Source organism: Anser cygnoides, chromosome 15, assembly GCF_040182565.1.
Source record: "Anser cygnoides isolate HZ-2024a breed goose chromosome 15, Taihu_goose_T2T_genome, whole genome shotgun sequence".
NCBI classification, from domain to species: Eukaryota; Metazoa; Chordata; class Aves; order Anseriformes; family Anatidae; genus Anser; species Anser cygnoides.
The window spans coordinates 5,166,705-5,186,264 of NC_089887.1; the positions used below are offsets into that span (position 1 = coordinate 5,166,705).

General features: G+C 48.5%; 1 protein-coding gene and 1 long non-coding RNA gene across 8 annotated transcripts in view; both read right to left on the minus strand.

Annotated features, from left to right (window-relative positions):
* The window catches only part of CHST12 (carbohydrate sulfotransferase 12), a 36,625-nt gene extending 30,245 nt beyond the window's left edge, over positions 1-6,380 (minus strand). The window contains exons 1-2 of one of the 7 annotated variants that reach the window (XM_066977632.1): positions 3,508-4,379; positions 1,816-2,462 (exon numbers count right to left, since the gene is read on the minus strand). The gene's annotated coding sequence lies outside the window, so the exon portion shown is untranslated. The other 6 variants (XR_010825090.1, XM_048059833.2, XM_048059813.2 and 3 more) reach the window with 6 other exon arrangements.
* Positions 6,381-9,846: 3,466 nt separating this feature from the next.
* On the minus strand, positions 9,847-16,621 carry LOC106033333 (uncharacterized). The gene is made up of 4 exons (XR_010825092.1): positions 12,567-16,621; positions 11,881-12,052; positions 11,504-11,641; positions 9,847-11,256 (listed from the first exon to the last, which is right to left on the minus strand). It is a non-coding gene; the product is annotated as an uncharacterized lncRNA (long non-coding RNA).
* Positions 16,622-19,560: the final 2,939 nt, after the last annotated feature.

The window sequence follows — 19,560 nt, forward strand, 5'->3', positions numbered from 1 at the left end:
ACTTCATTTTATCAAGAACAGAGATTACACAAACAGTTTTCCTGTGAAAACTCACAGGGACACAGCCCCGATAACAGCCAAGCATCAATAAAAATCTAGAAGAACGATTATTTTTAACTGAATGATTACTGAGACTAAGGATGCTCTGGTAAATCTCTGTCTGCGTCCGGCCTGCGTGTTGAGTCAGTACCTCTCCGCAGCTTACCGTAACTAATGTTTCTGACTCACTCGTCCCTAACAACTCTTGATCACCAAAGACAGGTGAGAAATCACTGGTACAAAGGCAGTGAACAAAATCCTTCTTGGAGAGCGGAGCGATTTTCTTCACTTCAGCCAGTCCCATCTCTTCACTGCTGCCCGGTACTTCCTTGCTGCCTCCCAGCCCCTCTCCACCTGCAGGTCCCTCCGAGGAGATGTCTCCCAAGCCCTGCCGCGTGTTTGCTGCGCAGAGGCTCGCTCCTCACATCAGCCACGCTGCTGGGGGAAAAGCTGAGAGCACCTGGCCGCCCACAAGGGAAGTATCTCTGGGTGCCTGACAGAGGGTGGAAGCTGCCGGACCTGAAAGAAGGACACAAGGAACGTTTCCAGATAACTTGTCCTGGGTTCGCACAGCTGATCAATCTACCCCCAGCTCTGTCACAGGACCTCACATAAATCATTTAATCTCCGTGCCATTGTTTCTCCTGCTAAGGGCATCCGTTCTACCTGTTTAGCTCCTAGGTTTGTCCAAGCACCCTAGGACTAAGGATCAGGCACTGAGAGCCATGGACGAACGACGCAGCGAAGTGAGGAGCAGCTAGCTGATGTTTTGAGAGAACCCAAGGTCAGCCGTTTTACACAAACCCTCTCTGCAAAGTTTAGCCAAGTGAAAAAGCGGCCGCTCCACAATCTCCCTCTCCCCTTCAAGCACAGTCCAGCCCCCGATTATAAACCCAGCAGAGGACATGCAGATCTAAGACAGGAGCCTCTCTTTCTGCAGGCATCCCCGTTCGGTGTAACGGCCTCAGAACAAACCCTACCAACATCAGCTCTGAAAACAAAACCACTTTAAGCAGCAAGCAGACCTGAAATGCTTTTCAGAATGAGGACTGGGTCTCTCTACCCCCCAGACTGGAGAGATCATTCCCCAGAAAGCTCACGTTCACACACAGCTCTTGAACAGCACCAACCCCACCCCACACGGGGATGCAAAGAACCCCAGAGTCCGGATCTGCAGAAGCGCTGAGCCCCGTAGTCCTCACTGGGCAGTGTGCTCTGCAACTCTGAAACTCACCGAAGCGTTAAATCAATGGACTTGTCTGAAGGGCCATCTGCGTGGCTGTGCTTATGCCTCAGGGATGCCAGATTTTAACAAAGTCCTGGCTTCAAACACTAGACCAAAAGCATTAGGCCAGAATTTACTAGTGAACAGGAATGATATCAGATACGGTTATGTATCAAAGTATCAGCTCGGTTTGTCCCAAAAGACATAAAATGCAGAAGTGAAGGTTTGGGGTTTTTCCACCCTGGTGTATTTATTTACATTTTGGAGGTGGAGATTGCCAGAAATTCAGCGTAGCTGTAGCCTGCCACGTGGTTTCACGCTGCAACACCAAACACTGTGTTTCTTCGAGTCAGGCTCTTGTTCTACATGTTAAAAGGAGCTGGAAGAACTGTGCAGACATAACACACAGTACCCTGCAGAGCAAGAAGCAGGTATTACTCAGCAGTAATTCCTTGCATTTATCTAGTTAAGGCTGAGCACGGGTCAGATCTAAGAAGAATCACCCAGAGAGATGAGTGCAGAGTTAAGGAAGGGGAAAATTATATACGTACGTCAGCACTTCAGGCCAAGCATCTCGGTCCAACAGCAGAAGATAATGGAGTGATGCTGCCAAGCCTGCTGCTTGGCACATTCCTGGCTTTGCATTTTGCCTGAATCTGTTCTTGCTTTTGAGACACTTTGCTGCTCAGGACAGGGAATGCTTCCTATTCTGTATGAATACGGTACCCACTGCGCACAAAATCCCTAACGTACTGGGTTTCCAACATTGCTTGAGACCTTGGGGGTAGCTGGAATACAGCAAGTCTGGAAAGCTGCAAAGAGCATCCCTTTTTTGCCATCCCCATACCCCGCAGCTTCCACAGCTTTAGGCTGCGCTGCAGCCTGCCAGCATTCCTGCGAAGCTGTCCCAGCCCAGCGCAGACAGATCACCCTCGTGGCGCTGATGGAAGTGAGCAAGGCGCTGTGTGTGGCACGGCAGGCACACACATTCCTTTGGGAAAACGGAAGGATGCTCTTCGTTAAAGCCACCGTGGTCACATAGCTTTACCCAGCACACCCCAAGGGCTCGAGCCTGCTTTCCAGGACACAGCACGCAGGCCTGCCAGAGCATTCGGCTTTCCCAAGACACACAGCAGTGAGCAGCACAGAATCAAAATGACTCCGCTTCCATTGACTGTGTCAGTGCCAGAGAGCAACCCTGGAAAAGAACAATAACGCAACTTAATTTCTCCTCCTGAGAAAGCTGCTGCAGAACACAGAGTTACTCTGTTGACTACGATACATCCTCTTTCCGAGCACTTCATAAAAGACGCCAGATTGAAAGCACAAATTAGAGGTCTCTGAGCACATCAGAGGGAATGTGCCTTCATCCTCCCCTTGCCAGAATCAAAAGGAAAAGCCTCCAGGAGAAGCCAAGAATTTACATTCAAGTTTAACCCAAAGTCACCAGCCAACAAGAATGTGCACCGGGATGCACACAAAGCTGCTTCTGTGACACGATGCCGGCAAACTGGGAAGCAGACCAAGTGCTATAATCATCCTACACAGCCTCCTGAACAGCCATAACAGGATTATCTCCAACCTGAGCTTGGCCTGGGTGCGAACCAATGACTCTTCTCCCCATCCCAGGCCTGAAAAAGAAACTGAGGTGCAAGGTCACTGCTCGCATCCTCTCCTATCACAAGCTGCCATGTCAAATACCTCTCTAGATTGCTCAAACTCCACTTTAAAACCAGAAATGGGGGGGGGGGGGGGGGGGGGGGGGAATGCATCCCCAGCACTCTTATTGCAAAAGCTATTGCAGATCCAGCTCCTCAAGGATTTGGAAACCTTACTTGCACTTCACAGCCAGTTTGCAATCGTTTGTTCTCAGGGCAAACGGCAGCTTAAGTAACCCCTGTCTCTTTCTTCCTGTCCTCTCTACAACATATCCGTGCAATGACTACATTCTCTCGCTGCCTCTCTTTGCAAAAGAAAGTAACTCCAGATCTGCTTGTTCCCTTGCTGGAGCAGTACGGGCTACAGAAAATAAAGAAGCTCATGTACATGTACATACTAGAGACAGTGGACATAATCCCACTCTTTTAACAGCAATGGTTTCTAAAGGACTGTGCCTCCAAAGGCTTCGGTGCAGCTTCCACCTCTTCTTGCTCTGTATTTTCCCAGGTTTGCCCTCCTCACAGCGCTCCTAGGTCCCTCTGAGGACTCACAGGGCACAGATCAGGCACTAAGCACCCGCTCACCTGCTCTAGAGCCCGTTCGTTAAAATGCAGGATGCTACAGGATGTCAGACAGCTTGTTCAGGCTTTGGCTGCCTCTGAAGGTAAAAAGGGGCGGAAGGAGAACTTTTAAAAACATACAAAAAAAAAAACTTAAACCAACACTTCCCTTGCAGCACTTTCATTCACCAGCAGTCACTTGACCCACGCAGCCTTCTTTACCCACGTGCAGTGGCACACACCTGCTACTGGTTAGGCTCGGGCAGTAAGCAGGCTCCATCCAGAGCAGGAAAACCAAACTAACCTCTCTGTAGGTGCAGAAGAATGAGCTCCTCTCATCCATAACAAACGTACAATGCGCTAAGAACCAGAAAAGAATTTCACGCACTCGGCCATCACTCAGTAAATTGCTTCTCCACAGCTTTCCAGTATCTAGTGTCCTTTGCAAACGAGGGAAGTTTTAACTCATGTAGTATCATTCACTATTTACACATGTGCGCACTGTAAGCCAAAAAAAAAGCGCTTGCATTGTGTGTTTTACCCCAGCTTAACACATATACGCTAGAGACCAGCAAAAGACGTCTTAATCAAGGTAGCTGTGCCAGCGCCTTCCCTCCCATCACCGCCACAAAGCCCGGTTTGTACAGCCTTGGCAGCGCCGGTCTCCTCTTTTTTAACACCCACCCTGGGAAGTTGTCCCCATAGCCATCCCTCTATGCCTTCCAGCAGGAAACACCCCGAACGCAGCACGTTCTCTGCATTTGTCGTGAGCCTGAAGCCCTCCCACGGCTCCTGGCCTTACCACCTGGGGAAGAGTCCGCGCGAGTCCCGGTGCCTGCAGCCCGCGCCAACACAAACCTGGAACAGTTGTGGCGCGTCAACAGCAGCTCCCTGCAACTCACCCCATCCGCATCTGCCTTGGGAACGCTTCATTAAAGCGCAGCCTTCTGCTGCTCGTGGTTCAGCTCTGAAGCTTTCCTCTTTTCAAGTTCAAAAGCGATTAGTGACGTTACGGGCTGCCCGTGCTGGGCAAGCGATGCAAAGCCACGCACCTACCGACGGTGGAAGCCGCTCCCCCAAGGGCACCGCTCCCAGCCTGTGCTCCTGGGGCTGCCCACAGGGCAGGAGGCGGCGGGTCCCGAGGCGGCCGGGACTCGGGGCACAGCCCCGGGGGAACCGGGGCAGAGCCCGGGGGGGCAGCAGAGGGGCCGGCACCCGGACAGGAGCCGCCTCAGCCCCACACAGACCCGAGCCCGGGGGAGGAGGGGGGCACCGAGGGGAAGGATAACGGGGCCGTGCGCCCTACCTGCTGCCCGGGGGGGGGGCGCTGAAGGAGAGCGGGGGCTGCTGCTGGCGGCGGGCTGGAGTCACCGGAGGGCCCGTCCGTCTGTCTGCCCCTCTGTCTGTCCGTCTGCCCGTCCCGTCCCCCCCCCCGCAGGCACCGAGCCCCGCGCCCTGAGCCCGGCCCGCCCCGCCGTGGGCGGCTCCGCGCTCACCTCCGCCCGGGCGGCGGCGGCGGCGCCTTCCTCCTCTTCCTCCACCTCCTCCTCCTCCTCCTCTTCCTCCTCCTCCTCCTCCTCCTCCTCGTCCCGCAGCCCGGCCCCGTCCCGGTGCCGCCGCCGCCGCCTCTCGCGAGACGCCGGGCACCGGGGGTCCCCCCGCAGGGCCGCGGCGCAGGCGCCGCCCCGCCCGCAGCCCTCAGGGCCCGGAGCAGGCCTGGCGTGGGGGGACGCCCCTGAGGGAGGGGCTCTCGGCTCCCCCTCAGCGCTCTCCGAAACGTGGCCGCGTTGCCAGCTCGTCCTGACGGGCAGGGAGAGGCTGCGGGAGATCTGTTAACCGGGGGGTTGCCTTTGGCTTGGTCGCAGGCAGCGCGCCCGTGTGTTTGGGCGTACGGGGGATGGAGAAAGGAAAGAAGCCTCTCCAGTGCCTGCCCCAGTGACAGGACGGGGACGGAAGCAGCCAGTGACGGCAGTAATCCTCGTCCCGACATGAACACAGCATCCTGAGACATCCGTGTGTGCTGGAGCTCAGGCTTACATACAGCCACTTGAAGCTATTTGAGGGGAGAAAGAAACTATGCGGCTTTTTGGGTTCTGTCCCACTAGGCCCTTAGAGGAGCAGGGTGTAGCTGAGGCACAGCACAGCTAGAAGGTGCTGCCTGAAAAGCCCAGAGCAGTTTAAACGCCCTTTTCTACTCCTACGCTTTGTGACCGAGAAGAATCAAAGCCTCGGAAAAGGAGCAGGGCCCTGCTTTGCGCAGGAGGTGGGTCTGGGGCGCGGGCTGGAGCCTCAGTTACAGCAGTTCTCCAAGCTGCAAAGGATATTTACACATTCCACCTCTGAGATCTCAATGGCCAAGTTTTACATGTATTAACATAGGCTTAAATATATAGGTTTTACAAACAGGAAAATTAGCACATCATTAGTCCCGTGCGCTTTACAACAGTCATGGCAAATTATCAAACTGTTGTTACGCAACCTCCGTATAGAGATGGAGCCTCAAAGCTGTGCATTAGACTCAAATGTCCGGGTCTCTGCTTGAAATAGCTCTGAACACTGCAGCTTTTCATAGTGATTCAGCCCAAAGGTATTTAGTGGAGATGTATGCACTTGGAAAACTCGCTTTTCCTTCACTTTTGGTCCTTCAGTGCCTGCAGGTCACGTGAGGTCTTGTAAATAGCGGCTTGGCTCGAGACTCGCTGGCCCAGGTTTGTTTTACACACACACTGTGCTTATTTTATCTGTCTGCCATTTTTTTATATCTTTGTTTATGTGAAATAGATAAGCAAACAGACAAGTTTTCCTGACCTTTCTGTTTTGCAATTGCACCTCTTCCTGCTTCTTCCTGTTTAATTAGGGAAATCAGCTGCCTTCTTATGGCAGCTTATGCACTTGTATTGCATCCCACTTCAGCAGTTTAAGGCATTTTATAAATACAAGTAAATTAAGTTTCCTTAGCCCTGGAGTGAATTACCCCTCATCTTCTGAACAGGTAGCAAAGCAAGAGGCACAGAGGGATAGGGAAGGTGACCGGTGTCACGGCAAGTGAGAAAGAGCATGTAGGAGAATTCTTTGTGAGTGCTGCAGCTGTAAAAATGTTCTTGAACCATTTGTGAAGTGCATGAACCTAGCTGAGATTGTCGTCTTAGACACTTTGGCAGACCCAGGAGAAAGCACTTTATTTGTAACATCTTTAAAAAGTAGGAACCCACTTAAAAAATAAAAATATAAAAATAGTCCCTTATGGAGAAGATTGCTGACTGGAGACATTTTTTTTCCAAAAATAAAAACATTCCTGCCATTGACCTCCAGGCTACCTCTTATCAGGGTCTTCACCTATCACCACGCTGCTTGTCCCCACTGCAGTCCGATCTGAAATGCTGTTTAGGTGGAAAAGAGCTTAGAGCAGTGTCTGGCTGCTCTCACAGCCAAACATCTGCTCACCCAAACAGCATTCCAGGCATGCATTGCACCTCCCCACCTCACAGCAACACACGGAGACAGCAGGGGAGAAAGACGAAGCTATTTCTCAGGCATTAACATTTGGTTTGAATAATCAGGCAGCCTTTTGGGTGCTCGGGTGGTATCCACACCTTTGCCCTGGGAAAAAGGCAGCTCGGGCTCCACGCTGACATCTGGGAGGAGAACACTGCTGGGAAAATGCGATTGTCCTCTTCTCCTGGACTCTGTTTACACCTTAGTTGTCTTTAATTAAAGCTAACAGCTACAGCACGCAGTACAGAAGAAAGACTTGTGGTAGGAGTATAGAAGTCATGTACAAATGTAAGGTCCCTCTCTGCTAACCTTCCCTCTGCTTTTCAGCATCGCAACACAAGCTAAAATGGATCTTAAGGCATGCTACCCCTGCACCCACTTCCCCTACTTCCGACAGTCCCCAGACTGCAATCCCTTAGGGCCAGGGGCAGTCGTGCTCCCCTGGTGACTTTTCTCCAGTCCTCTGCTCATTCCCCACGCGGATGACGAGCTGCTGCTTTTGACGGCTGCTGGCACCATCTGCAGGCCCTGCACAGGAGGGAAGCGAAGTACCCGACCAAGTTTCTCCGCTTTGGTTTGAGGCTGGTTGCTGGTCAGAAAGGGAAGAGGCAGATTGCCGTGGGCTCAGCAGAGGTGAGATCTGCAAAGGCCCAAGGTTTGCACGTAGTTGTCTTGAAAATTTCCCAAGGCAACACATTCAGTAGAAGCAGTGCATTGTCACATGGCTAATTCAGATTAAATTTTATTCTTCAAGCGTGGATTAAACTAGGATTATGAACACCTCTGAACATGTTATTTTCTCTTCCTAAAAGGTTTTTTTTGGCTAAGAGCTTGACAGAGTGTAACTCATTCTGGAATATCGCCAATGTCATCTGTTGGGAAAAAAAAAAAAAAGAAAAGAAAAAGAAAGGCTTCAGACTTGGCTGTAAAACACACACCCGTGTGACTGCTTTCCCAAGTGGACAGTTTGTGTTGCATTTACAGCTCTTCAGGTTCAGACTGTAACAGAGCAAGTGCTGAAGAATATCCTAGTGCCTCGTGAGCCAGCTGCCTGATATTTCAGGTACTCACCCTCGATTTGCTTCTGTAGGACCCATCCTTTGACAGGCAGAGTTGCTCTACTGAGCGATGCGCACAGGAGCATCGTCTTCTGGCAGCACTGGTGGTGGAGTCCCCTCTACCAAAAACAGGGAGAACTTCTTTGTGATTGCAACAGAGCTGATGCAGGGTGTCAACCAGCAGCTCTTCTTTGGCCCCTACCTGAATGGGGGCTGTTAGGAAACTCGACCTTTGTGGTTACTCACAGCCTTCGACTGATGGAAGAGCCCTAGCTCGGCGCAGGTGGTTCTCACAAGCTTTGTCTGTGCTGGCGCTTAAGGGAATCCCATGCTTAGGTTTTGAGATCTGAAAGACACCAAGTTGAGTTAACCTCAGTGGTAAAGTCTCTCGCCTCCAATCATTGCCATGTTGTACCGAAAAGATTCCCTTTACACCTGACTTTGGTTATTTCGGCAGGCGGCCAAGGGAATTACAAAAGAATACAAATATTTAACTTATTTCTTCATGCAATTGGTACTGTGTTTCTCTTTATGTAAAAATCACCCTAGCTCCACTGTGCCCGTGCCTCCTGCTCAATCTATTCCCACCAGAAAGAAACACAGAGGATGTGCCCTGTGGAGGTTTGGTTTGAGAGAGCGAGACCTTCTCTTTCTGGCTGCCCTCACAGCAGGGATCTCCCAGTCCCTCAGTGCTCACCTGGCTGGGGAGCACAGCCGGCCCCCAGCTGCAGGCTCTGGCAGCAGACTCCTGATACGCTGACTTTCATCTGACTTTCGGGGTGAATTGGCCCCTGGACACCTCATTTTGAGCAAATCCTCCTCACATAAGGCGGCTGGGGAGATTTCACTTCCAGGGTCTCTGTGTTGGGCCGTGGAACAGCGACTGGCTGGGATGAGGGAGACGCTTTTGGTGTTGGTAGCAATTCCTTCAGGGTCTCCAGACTCCGAACAGCAGCAAGGTGTGCAGCTGGCTTTTTCCTGCAGGAGTCTAGAGAGGTGAGGGAATGCAGCCCGGGAGTCATCTGGCCTGCAGCAACACCAGCTGGTTTCCACTACATATAAGACAGCTCAGTATTTGCTTTTCATCCAAAGCTCCTATACTTTTTCCCTTCAAAGCACTTACAAACGTTCAGAAGACAGTGTTATTTGCCTGCAGCTCCTGTTGCCAAGCTCAAACTCATGGGCTCTGCAGAGGAGCCTTAGCACCTCCTGCTGATAATCCCTGCTGATTTGTCTGGGTAAAAGCCCCTCCGTCTGGGCAGCTTTTTCCTTGGCGTTTTCTAAGTGCTGCTCCGGCTTTGACTGTAGGAGAGAGATAGGGGTTTGTCAAGGCAGCTCAGCTTCTTGGGATAACAAAAGGCATCTTAGCAAATCTCTACTGTGTCCTTTATGCTGAGATTAAAGTAACATCTACATGAAGTATTTTGCTTACTCTAGCAGCAGCCACCATGTTTCAGTCAGGGCAGATACAGCTAGAGGCAGAGATCTTGCACAGAGGAGCAAACAAACTTTATTAGTTACCAAAAAAACAATAACCAGAAGCAGTTACCAAAACATTAAACAGCCAGTGATTTTTATCCTCAAAATATCCCTGCCAGGGGAATATGGGAAGAATTAGCTCTCCCATGGACAAGCTCAGACAGAGGATTTGGGATTTTCCTTCACCCTAAACACCACAGGGATGGAGGCAGGATGCAAACATCAATATTCTCATTCTGTTCCTTCAGCAGCCCAAGGAGCCCAGCTGCGATACGAGTGCCACGCTGCATTTACAGTGCTGGTCCTAAGCCATGGGAATCCCGGAGTTAGGTTGCTGCCATCCTGCCCCAAGCACTGCTGGGCAGAGGTCGGCCTTCTGGGCATCTTCACCTCCGCACCACTCCGGGACCCAGCTGCTCAGTCCCCGTGTCACAAGGCATTTCTTCATGGGAATCCTCTTGCTTCTGCCATCTCTTGAGTTTAATCATGTGCTTAAGAAATCTATTGTGTCTGCATGTGATTATATTATTAGCAATGAACAGTTTTCATCGTTACTGCTTTTGTGAGTATTAGGAGGATGCTGCATTGTAGGGACATCTCTTCCCCCTTTCTACCCACCAAAAAGATATCAGGTTTCTGTCCTTGTTGTCCAGAAATAACCTTGGGAATTGGTAGCAGAGGCTTCATATTTCATCCGTCAGAGAACTTGACTATTTTTCTTTTATTCCTTGCCAGATTCCCTGACAAAAAGGAACAATCCCTGGGGCAGAACAATCAATATTTTAAAAGCTTTGCCCTGCCTCCCTCGTGACTTTTTAAAATGTGTCACAATGGGCCACACAACCGAGTGCCGAGTCCTGATGCAGTGTCAGTGCCTGTGATGATGCAAGCTACAAACTCCTTGCTTCTCCGTAACAAAGCACACTTCTCTGTAAGAGTCAGGACTTTCAACAGCAAATACCACCCCTTGGTATCAAAGCTCTTCTTCTCAGGGGCAGGTTTGTGAAATTTATTGCATTTTAGTGTTGGGGAAGATGGTGAAAAGATCGAACGTGTTGTCCCTGATTGAATTCTGGGAAGTTCCCAAAAGGCAACAGAGAAAAGACAGGGACCTTGTGTCCACAGGGAAAACGCGGAGGGATCCATAAAGAGTGAAAACCCTGCGTAGATCATTGCTCATCTTCCTTCACCCCGCAAGCCTCCTCCTTTAATTCCTCCTTTCTGCAGGTCCTCGGTTCCTCTCCCAGCACCAGCAGTCCCCACTGGGACCTCCCCCATATGTTGCCCTCCAAATTGCTCTCGTCCATCCATCATTTGTTGTGTTCTGCACCCGGGTCCATACCAGGCACATCATCCTCTGCCTTTCCATTAATCTGCCCCCTTGTTTTAATCTGTTTTTAACCTGCCCCTCTTCCCATCCACCACCCTCGCAATTCGCTTTCAGCTGTTCCCTTCATTTGTTTTCCTTCTCCTCTCCCACTTTGTATCACTCATACTGTGCCTCTGCTCCATCCCGCACCAACCCCCTGAAGTCTGCTCTCCCTTCACCCACTGCACCCTCCTTTTCCTCGTCGCTTTTAAACTCCAGCCCCTCTCCCCTGTGAGTTGTTTGCTCATTTACCTGCCTTGATGCTTTCAGCTTGACAGGCATAGCTCAAGGTCATTCACGGTTCTTCAAAGGAGGTGCTGGCAGGGCTGACGTGTGCAATCAGGCGGTCCTGCCATTGCCCCCTAACGAGTCCTGGGGGGATGCGACAGCGCCGTGGTTAGCACAGGGTGATGGGGGCAACGGGGCTCGCTGCTCGGTGGTAATGCCGCGGCTGGGCACCCTGCGAGCAGTTCATTGAGATTCTAGCAGAGAATCCCAATTAGGAGTGAAGGAAGTGCTGGTAAAAGACCATTCATTAGGCCCTCGTTCCGTCAACAGCAAAATCAATAACTAATTAACTTTTTACCAAAAAGAAAAAGAATTTTTGCAAGAAAATCACCATTTCTGAAGAAATGCTGGCAGCTTCTCAATTCTGCCTGCAACAGAAGCCTTCCGTTTTTCTCCATCCCTTCTCCTCCCCGCCATCCGCTAGAAAACACATCTGTCAGGCAGCGACAGGGGTAGCTCAGCACCGAGCCTTGAGGAAAGGTTCGTAAACAAAGTTGTAAAGGATCCATAAAATAACCAGTGTAGCAAAAACCGTGCCCACGACCTTTCTGATTTCCTAAGGGAGAGACGACTTATGACAGCACCATCACTCTCAGTCACTCTTCCTCCTGCCCCAATAACACCCAAATTTATTGGCCAATTTCAACCAAACCTTACAGAAGAGATGAAACACTCAAAGGCTGTAAGTTTATAGAAATAACTGGTCACCTGTCAAGCCCTGACTCTGCAGCAAAGTCCACTCAAGACCCCGAAGGAGTGTTCCAAGCCAGACAAAGACGGCACATGGAGACGTTCAAGGACCACCTCTTGAGCACTGATTTGGGCAGTAATACCAGCAACAAGCACACCAAGCTCCTCGTCAACCTGCAGTGGACAATACCTTCAAAAACCACATGAGTTTGCTGTCTTGAAAATCGACAAACTGGGTGCACCTCCCCTCCCTTCTCACTCAAAGCCTCGATGCAGTTCCCCAGAGCCAGCAGCAAGTGGCTGATGTGGGCTCCTTCCTTCCTTCACTCCCTTGCCCTGGCTCTGGTTGGAGGTTGGGAAGGGTGGGGGGACAGAGGGACAGCTCACACTTCACAATGGTGGCCCTGCTCTTGGGGAACACATGCAGCATCACCTGGGTCAAGATTTAGATGTCAAAGCAATGTCTCCAGTAAAGCCAACTGGAAAGCGTGGGATCAAACCCTATGCCAAGGCACAGGGCTGCTGGTAAGAGTAAGCACTCCTCCTGCAAAAGATGACCCAGCTCCAACCTCTCAGTTCTTAAAGGATAGCTATTCAATCTCTTCTAAAGATGATTTCCAAAATTAAAATGCATAGCTGCACCACACCAAAAGTCCTGGTCTCAACAGAAGTATTGGTTATTTAAAATCTCTCCCCCAGATCACCTCTCTAAGCTCCAGTGTTTCCTTGCTCCCTCCCCAAGGAGCCAGCTGCTTTATTTTCCACCCACCAGCATCCCTCTGTTCCGCTGGTACCGGGTGGGTTTTCTCTCAGAGGGCCCAGCTGATCCCTAACTGCACTCAGCTGTGAAACGTGCTGCTGCTTTTTCAGACCTGAAAAAGGCGGCGCCCAAAAGCTGAGTTACTTTTTTCCAAGTAACACTTGTTCACCTAATAAAATATACTAATATATTGATAGTGCTAATGTTAAATTGGTATTAATAATCGATGTTAACGGTAATAAAAAAAACATGCCAAGATTTTTATTTATTTTTAGGTTGCTTGAGCTACCAACTACTGCTCTAAAGCAACAGAGGAGTACAGAGTGCTGGTTTCCCCAGGGCTGAGGATGCCACACAGGATGCCAGCGAATCCAGCCTCATCTCGCCACAAGCTGCTGAGCTCCAGCCATGCCTGGCTGTCCTTTCTGACCCTGCCACTTGGGCTTGGGGCATTCGAAAGGTGCTTTGTACAGCTGCATCTATTCTCCCAGCATCCATTTCCGCTGCTACTCAGACACCCTCATCTCCTCTTCCTTTTTAATGGTAAGATTTGTCTCCACTGATTCCATCCTAATTAAGTGACTGTTCAGACTTCGGGAAGCTTTGCTATTGGTTTAGCATTTAAGGAAGATCCACACTTCCTCATGAGAACAGGATTTTAATGCCTCAATCTCATCCCCACAGTAAGCAGATAATTAGCAATATAACTCCCTTTGGTTTGTCCAGATGTATTTTGTTCACCTGGAGCAGTGCAGCTACAGGGAGGACTTTACCTGTTGGACCATATGAAGAGAAATGGTTGCACTGTAGCCAGAAATGACTCCTCCTATCAGGCTTTTGGTCATGGACACATAATTCTTCCTAAATCTTTCAAAAAAGCATAAACTTACAGTCAGGCACTACAGCTGTCCAAATAATCTATATCTAATTGCATTCCCCATGATTTTCTCAGTAAGTTTTACAAGTTTCCTGGGCTTTGGAACAATTTGTGAACGATTTGAATACTGACACATCAAAATAAGCAGAAAAGCACAGAGGTTTATTGAATTTTCTAAACACAAGCAAGATGCAAGAGCTTACTAAAATAGAGGGGTTTATATTTGTTTTCTTGGACTCTGAACATGGAATGCTTAGTTTATTTTTTATGAATGCTGAAGAAGGGAGCAAATTCACTCCTTGACCTTCTCCTTTCTATTGAGAAGTGCCAGTGGGCCTCCAAAAATACGCCTTGTGTAGCATGGAAGGGTGCTACGCTGGAGGTTCACATGAAAGAAAATGGAATCTGAATTGCTTGTGAGAAGTAAGGCTGCAGTCACGCTATGGTGATCACAAAACGCAGATGCTGATTAAACCCTCACGCTGCACCTTACAGCTGGCTGCAAAGCACAGCTCGGTCGGGGCACTACCACATCAGCCTGTAAAACAAGAGGCACGAGAAAGAAGAGTGTGGGCAAGAGAGCTGAACAGCATGGCAATGACCTGGCTGGCTAGAGACCTCAGACCAAGCTCTTCGTCTCCGCTCATGTGCGCTGCACCACGGCAGTCCCAGCACGGGAGGGAGAGGCAGAATGAGCGCTGTGTATCTCCCTGTGTTTTTTTTCCCTTTTGGGATGTTCAGTTTCTACTCATCTGCCAAAAGCATTCCTCTAAGCAGAGAAAACAATGTGAACGTTAAGCTTTTTGGTAAAAAAAAAGAAGGGGGGGGGGGGATGTTAGCTGAGTTGCTCTGTGATTAAAAACCATATCAAATACAAGTGTTTTTTCCCAGGATCAATTAGGCCAATGTCATCAGCATCTTTGTTGGGATTCATCAGAACAATTATCTGTTACAAAACTAAGTCAGAATAAGAACATTTATGTCTGGGTTTAGTTAACAGCCTGCCTGGATTTCCTACAGCACCATCACCATATCACCAAGGCATCTCTTAATAAAAGGAATGTGGCACTACGGGTTTACACAGAAAACACACTTACATGCAGAATGCTGGGGCTGAAAAGCTTTGTTCTGCAACTGAGTTCACAGCACCCAGCTAAATCCCATGCAGGCAGGGGGGCACGGGACCTCCGCTCCACTTTCAGCCAGGATTCAGACAGAGGAACTGTGACAGAATTAAATCATTTGGGAATAAAAGCGCCTGAAGTCACCTTCCAAAGCCTCTCCTGCAGAAGGGCTGATAGAAATTTCTGCGCTGCTGAAGGACCGAGATGTCATCCGTTTGTGGCTCTCACTAGGGGAAAAACAAAGGTGGGAGAGGAGTTGCGCCAGGTTACAGAACTGGTTCTGTTTCTCTTCAGCCCCTTGGGATCTGTTTTGGTACATAAATATCATAGCACGTAATTACAGCATAGAAGGGTATTCTTTCTCCTCCACTGATATGGCTCAGGAGATGTTCAGGACTCGAGGGAAGGGACAGAGAACCCTGTGCCTTGTTCTCCAGAACAGTGTGCCCTCAGGTGAATAGATCATTAGATAAGCAATTAGAGCATAGACCGACTACCGCTTGTTCAGAATTACTGCTTTGGTGTGCCAGCCATGGCAAAGAGTCAAGTCTCTAGGACATGTGCCCATAAGAAATGCCAAGACTTTGATCGAGCTCTATTTATTTGCATTTCCTAACAGGTATCTCTAGTTTGATCTGCAAGTTTTCAACTGCCAGAACCGTATTTGTTCCTCTTTTGTTTTCACTAGTCCTTAAGAACTGAAAAAATCCAAGAGCAGGCACCGAGAGAAGCCCAGGTTTGTGCTCAGCAGCAGCCGCTGCCTGCACAAGGAGGGCTGGCACAACCTCGTGCACAAACCAGCGTGGCACCAAGAGCAGCACCTGGGGAACGCACTCAGCCTGTTTCCTTCAGAAACTCGGTCTGTAACACTTTCTGACACCTTTGATTCAGCCTTTGCAGTGTAAAGGCTGGACCTGATGCTTAGGGACATGGTTTAGTGGGTAACATTGGTGATGGTTGGACCAGATGATCTTGAGGGGCTTTTCCAACCTTAATTCTACGTCCAAATTTTGCTTGCAGCATGCACACATGTGCAAAAGTCCCTCTCTGCCAGCTCCATGAAAGTCTGTTTTTGTGAGGCTTAGGCAGCGATCTGGGGCTAGCACCTTGTCTAGCCAGCACCGCTCTAAAAGCATAGATCTGCTGCTGCTGCATCAAAACATAAGACAACAACAGAGTTGGTTTTGATTTAGGATCAATAAGCAGATAGAAGCAGCTCTAAATAAGTTATGCTGGGAGTAAAAATAGCAGAGAACGTGATGTAATCCAAAACACGGCAAGAAATCTAAGTACTTCAAACACCCAGTCAATTAATTTGCTTTCATAATACATTTATTTGTATTATTAAGAGAAACTCATTTTCATGGATTAAATTTACTCAGACTAACATAATTCACATTTCCTTCCCAGATTTCTATTAGAGAAAATAGATCTCAAGGCAGATGGTTCGAGTCTGAATAAGCTGTATAAAAATAAAGCTGATGTCCTTGTGAGGTTAATGACTGCTGAGAAAAAAAACAAAAGGCATTTCTCCAGTAATGTGCTAAACAAAAATTACATTTGTAAGATAATCCATAAGGAGGAAAGAGATTCCTGCTCTTTGCTTCTCAGAGCTGCTATCATTTGAATATTGCGCAGAGATATTACAAAATTAGCATGTACTCAGAAAGGGCTCAGAGAAAGATCAGATGAAGTTAGATAGAAAATAATGAGATTTACATTGGAAAAGAAGGCAAATAAAAGGGGCACAATAAAAATGCATAAATAGATGTAGTGATGTAAAAAAAAAAAAGTAGATCTGGACCTTCTGCAATCTGTGCCTCCTAAAATGAGAGCAGGAGGTGAAAGGGGCAGAACTGGTGTAAGGAAGCATGATGAGAACGAAGAGCGGTGTCGGTGTCACAGCAAGGCCAGGAGCTTTGTGGTGTCTGAAAGCGTTTGGCCCTTCTGGCTCCCACGCAAACTCGTCGTGGACAACACGGGCTTGGGGTCCCGTGTGGCCATCTCCCACTCCCTAAGGGGCACAGCCACAGACCCCCCCCAAGCTCGCCCACGCTGCAGGCGATGATGGCAGCTCCCTCCTCTACCAAGCCTTTGTGGGTGGGACGAACGTGAAGGGCCACCTGCACGCAGAAGAGCTGTGGGGTCGTGTGTTGCACCGCCAACAGCGACCGCCTCTCACTGCCTCTGTTCTACTGAGAACTCTGTTCTACTGGAGAGCTTACAGAGGCTTAAGCCTGTTGGTTCTCCCATGATCCACACTTCTACCTTGACAAATTCTTCCTCCGTCTTCCCCGTTTCTGCCCCTAGCACAGCAGGACTCACGCTGCTTGACAAGGCAGCACGAACTCAGCCGTGTCGGCGCTGCTGCCAGCAGCCTTCAGAGGTCACGGCACCACCAGCAGCAGAGCCGAGCAGGCCTACGTATTTTCCCTGTGCTCCCGAAACACTGATTAAAGTTACCCGTGACAAAGAAAGGGAATTGCACTTTGCTAAGTACCCATTGCATTTAATCCAAGGTAGCGATCATAATGAGCCTGTCAAGCAGATCAGAGCGGGTCGGCCCGGATCTGTGCAGGCCCCTGGTGTTCCCTGAGAGCTGCTTGCACACAATCTGGAGTGATTGCAAGCAGCAATTAACTACCGGCAATTAACTAATGCCACAACTCGACGGGTCAGAAACGTGGTGCTGTGCTGACCCCGACTCACGTCACAGCAGCCCACGAGTTCCACGGTCGCTGGTTCCGAGTCTTCGGGCCTGGCAGAGGGGCACCAGAGAAGACCACCCACGCAAAACCCAACCTAAAAGCTGCCCCGGGAGTCTCAGCTAATTACAGACTTGAAAAATTATTTCCACCTTTCTGCGGCTTACTTTCCCCCTTCATAAAATAAAGCAGCATCTCTTCAACAGCTCCTGAAAGGATGGCTGGTGCTGACAGAACACTGCGTAATGCAGGTACGTAAATGGAGCCTTATCAGGAGGGCGCACAGTTATTTAAACAGACTTGTCTTATGGCCCCGCCAGTCACATGCAACAGGTTTCTATAGGAACCAAATTTATTTCCATAATAACAAGTCAAGCTACCTGTCAATTTAATGAAGGTTTTAGCGAGCAGCTCCAACTCTAGAGCACTGGGGTAGACGTTTTGGAGTAGTTCAAGTGGCAGCAAAGTAACATTTCTTCAGCACAAGGTTCTGAGTACAGGGTGCACCACCCGGATTTCCATTGCTTTTGATATTCAGAAGAATGCAACAATTAACTTCATCATCATCTCCCGAAACACATCTAAACACACTTATGAGCACCTAACACTCATGGGCCAAACGCTCCTGTCACTTCAGTGTTGGAAAATACTATTTTGCACACCACAGTCCCAAGTGTGGTGTAGCAGGGGATGGCAAAAGTCTCTCTTGGACAGCCTTAACCTCTGGAACAGTCCCGTTAATCATTGTATTTAGCAACCCCAGCCTTACCCAGAGGGTAAGAAAACAGACCCAAAGCAGCAGCATGTGGAAGAGGGGTCACACTAAGGACTAGGGCTTTTTCTTGCATTAGAAAGGAATGAAAGGTATTGTAGATATTATTGACTTTAAGAGAGATTCTGCTTTGAGCAGAGGTTTGTGTGCCTACCCCACTTGTGTTTCAGCATGAGGTAAAAGCAGTGCTTCAGTAAAAGAGCGCCATAGGATTGAAGGTTGAAACTTTGAAAAGCATTAATTTTCAAAGCATACCTCTTACGCCGATCAACACAGAGATGCTGAAGTCTGAGAATGTCAATAAAGACTCTGGCAGGACTATAAGCCCAGCTGTTCTTGGCTGCCTAATCAATACGCCACTCAAACATATCTCAAAGAGAGGGGGACACTGAAAATCCCTGTTCTAGAAGGATTACTTCAAAAATTTATTTAAAAAAACACAACAGGATCACTTTGTCTTCTTTATTTATTTGGCAATAAAAGTCAAAGCTCATAAGAATTACAGTAAGGTTTTTTTTAAAAAAATATTCAAATTTAAGAAATTAAAACTTGGTGTAGAAAGTGAACAAAGCTTGCTCTGTAAGTTCGCATTAAGGACTGAAGATGGTTAAAAGGTCAGGAGAATGTTTGTTACCAATTCATAGTAAAGCCTGTAGACGTACAGACTAGACCAGGATTGTATTAATTGCTCCAGTTAGTCTTGCTATTTAAAAAACAATCGTTAAAAATACTTGAGAAAATACTTCAAACACAAGGAAACGCTATCCTACTTAACACTCAAGTTTTTGTCATCTTCTCTCCCTTCCCCTAATTGTGGGCCCTTGCAGGCAGAGGTACACCTGCTGGTGGAAGCCCTCCACAAACCCTCTCAAAGCACATTATCTACAAACCTGCTTCTCTCAGTCATCCTTCAGAAAAACTCTCACAACAGCCAATGACTGCAGGCTGACAGGCAGCAGCATGGAGTGCTTGAAGCTATATCCCAGCATGGATTCAATCCAACAGCATCCTTCCTCCCTACTGCTGCTCCTGCTGTTACGGAGAGACGTGCTGAACCAACCAGCTTACCAATTTATACCCATAAAGCAATTTCATAAGTAGTCAGTTTGTGATAAATATCTGAAGTAAGAAACACTACAGAAAAGACACAGAAATTGAACAATGTCAGAAATACCAGTATTACAGATAAGAGGCCTTAATTACTGGTCAGGACATCTTGTCAACTTCCAGAGCTCCTACATGAGCATCAAGCTTGATTTTATTGTAATTATTTGCTCACTGATGATCCACACTTCACAAAAGCACATTAGAAGACGACTTAATTCATTTAACATTGGCGTTTTATTCCCTTTCTTTGAAAACAGTCATGAATAAAATACAGTAGCTTATTAAAACTCCATTGCATGGAGAAAAAAAAACACCTTTCTGTTCATAACTTAGAAAATGGTTAAGACAGCTCT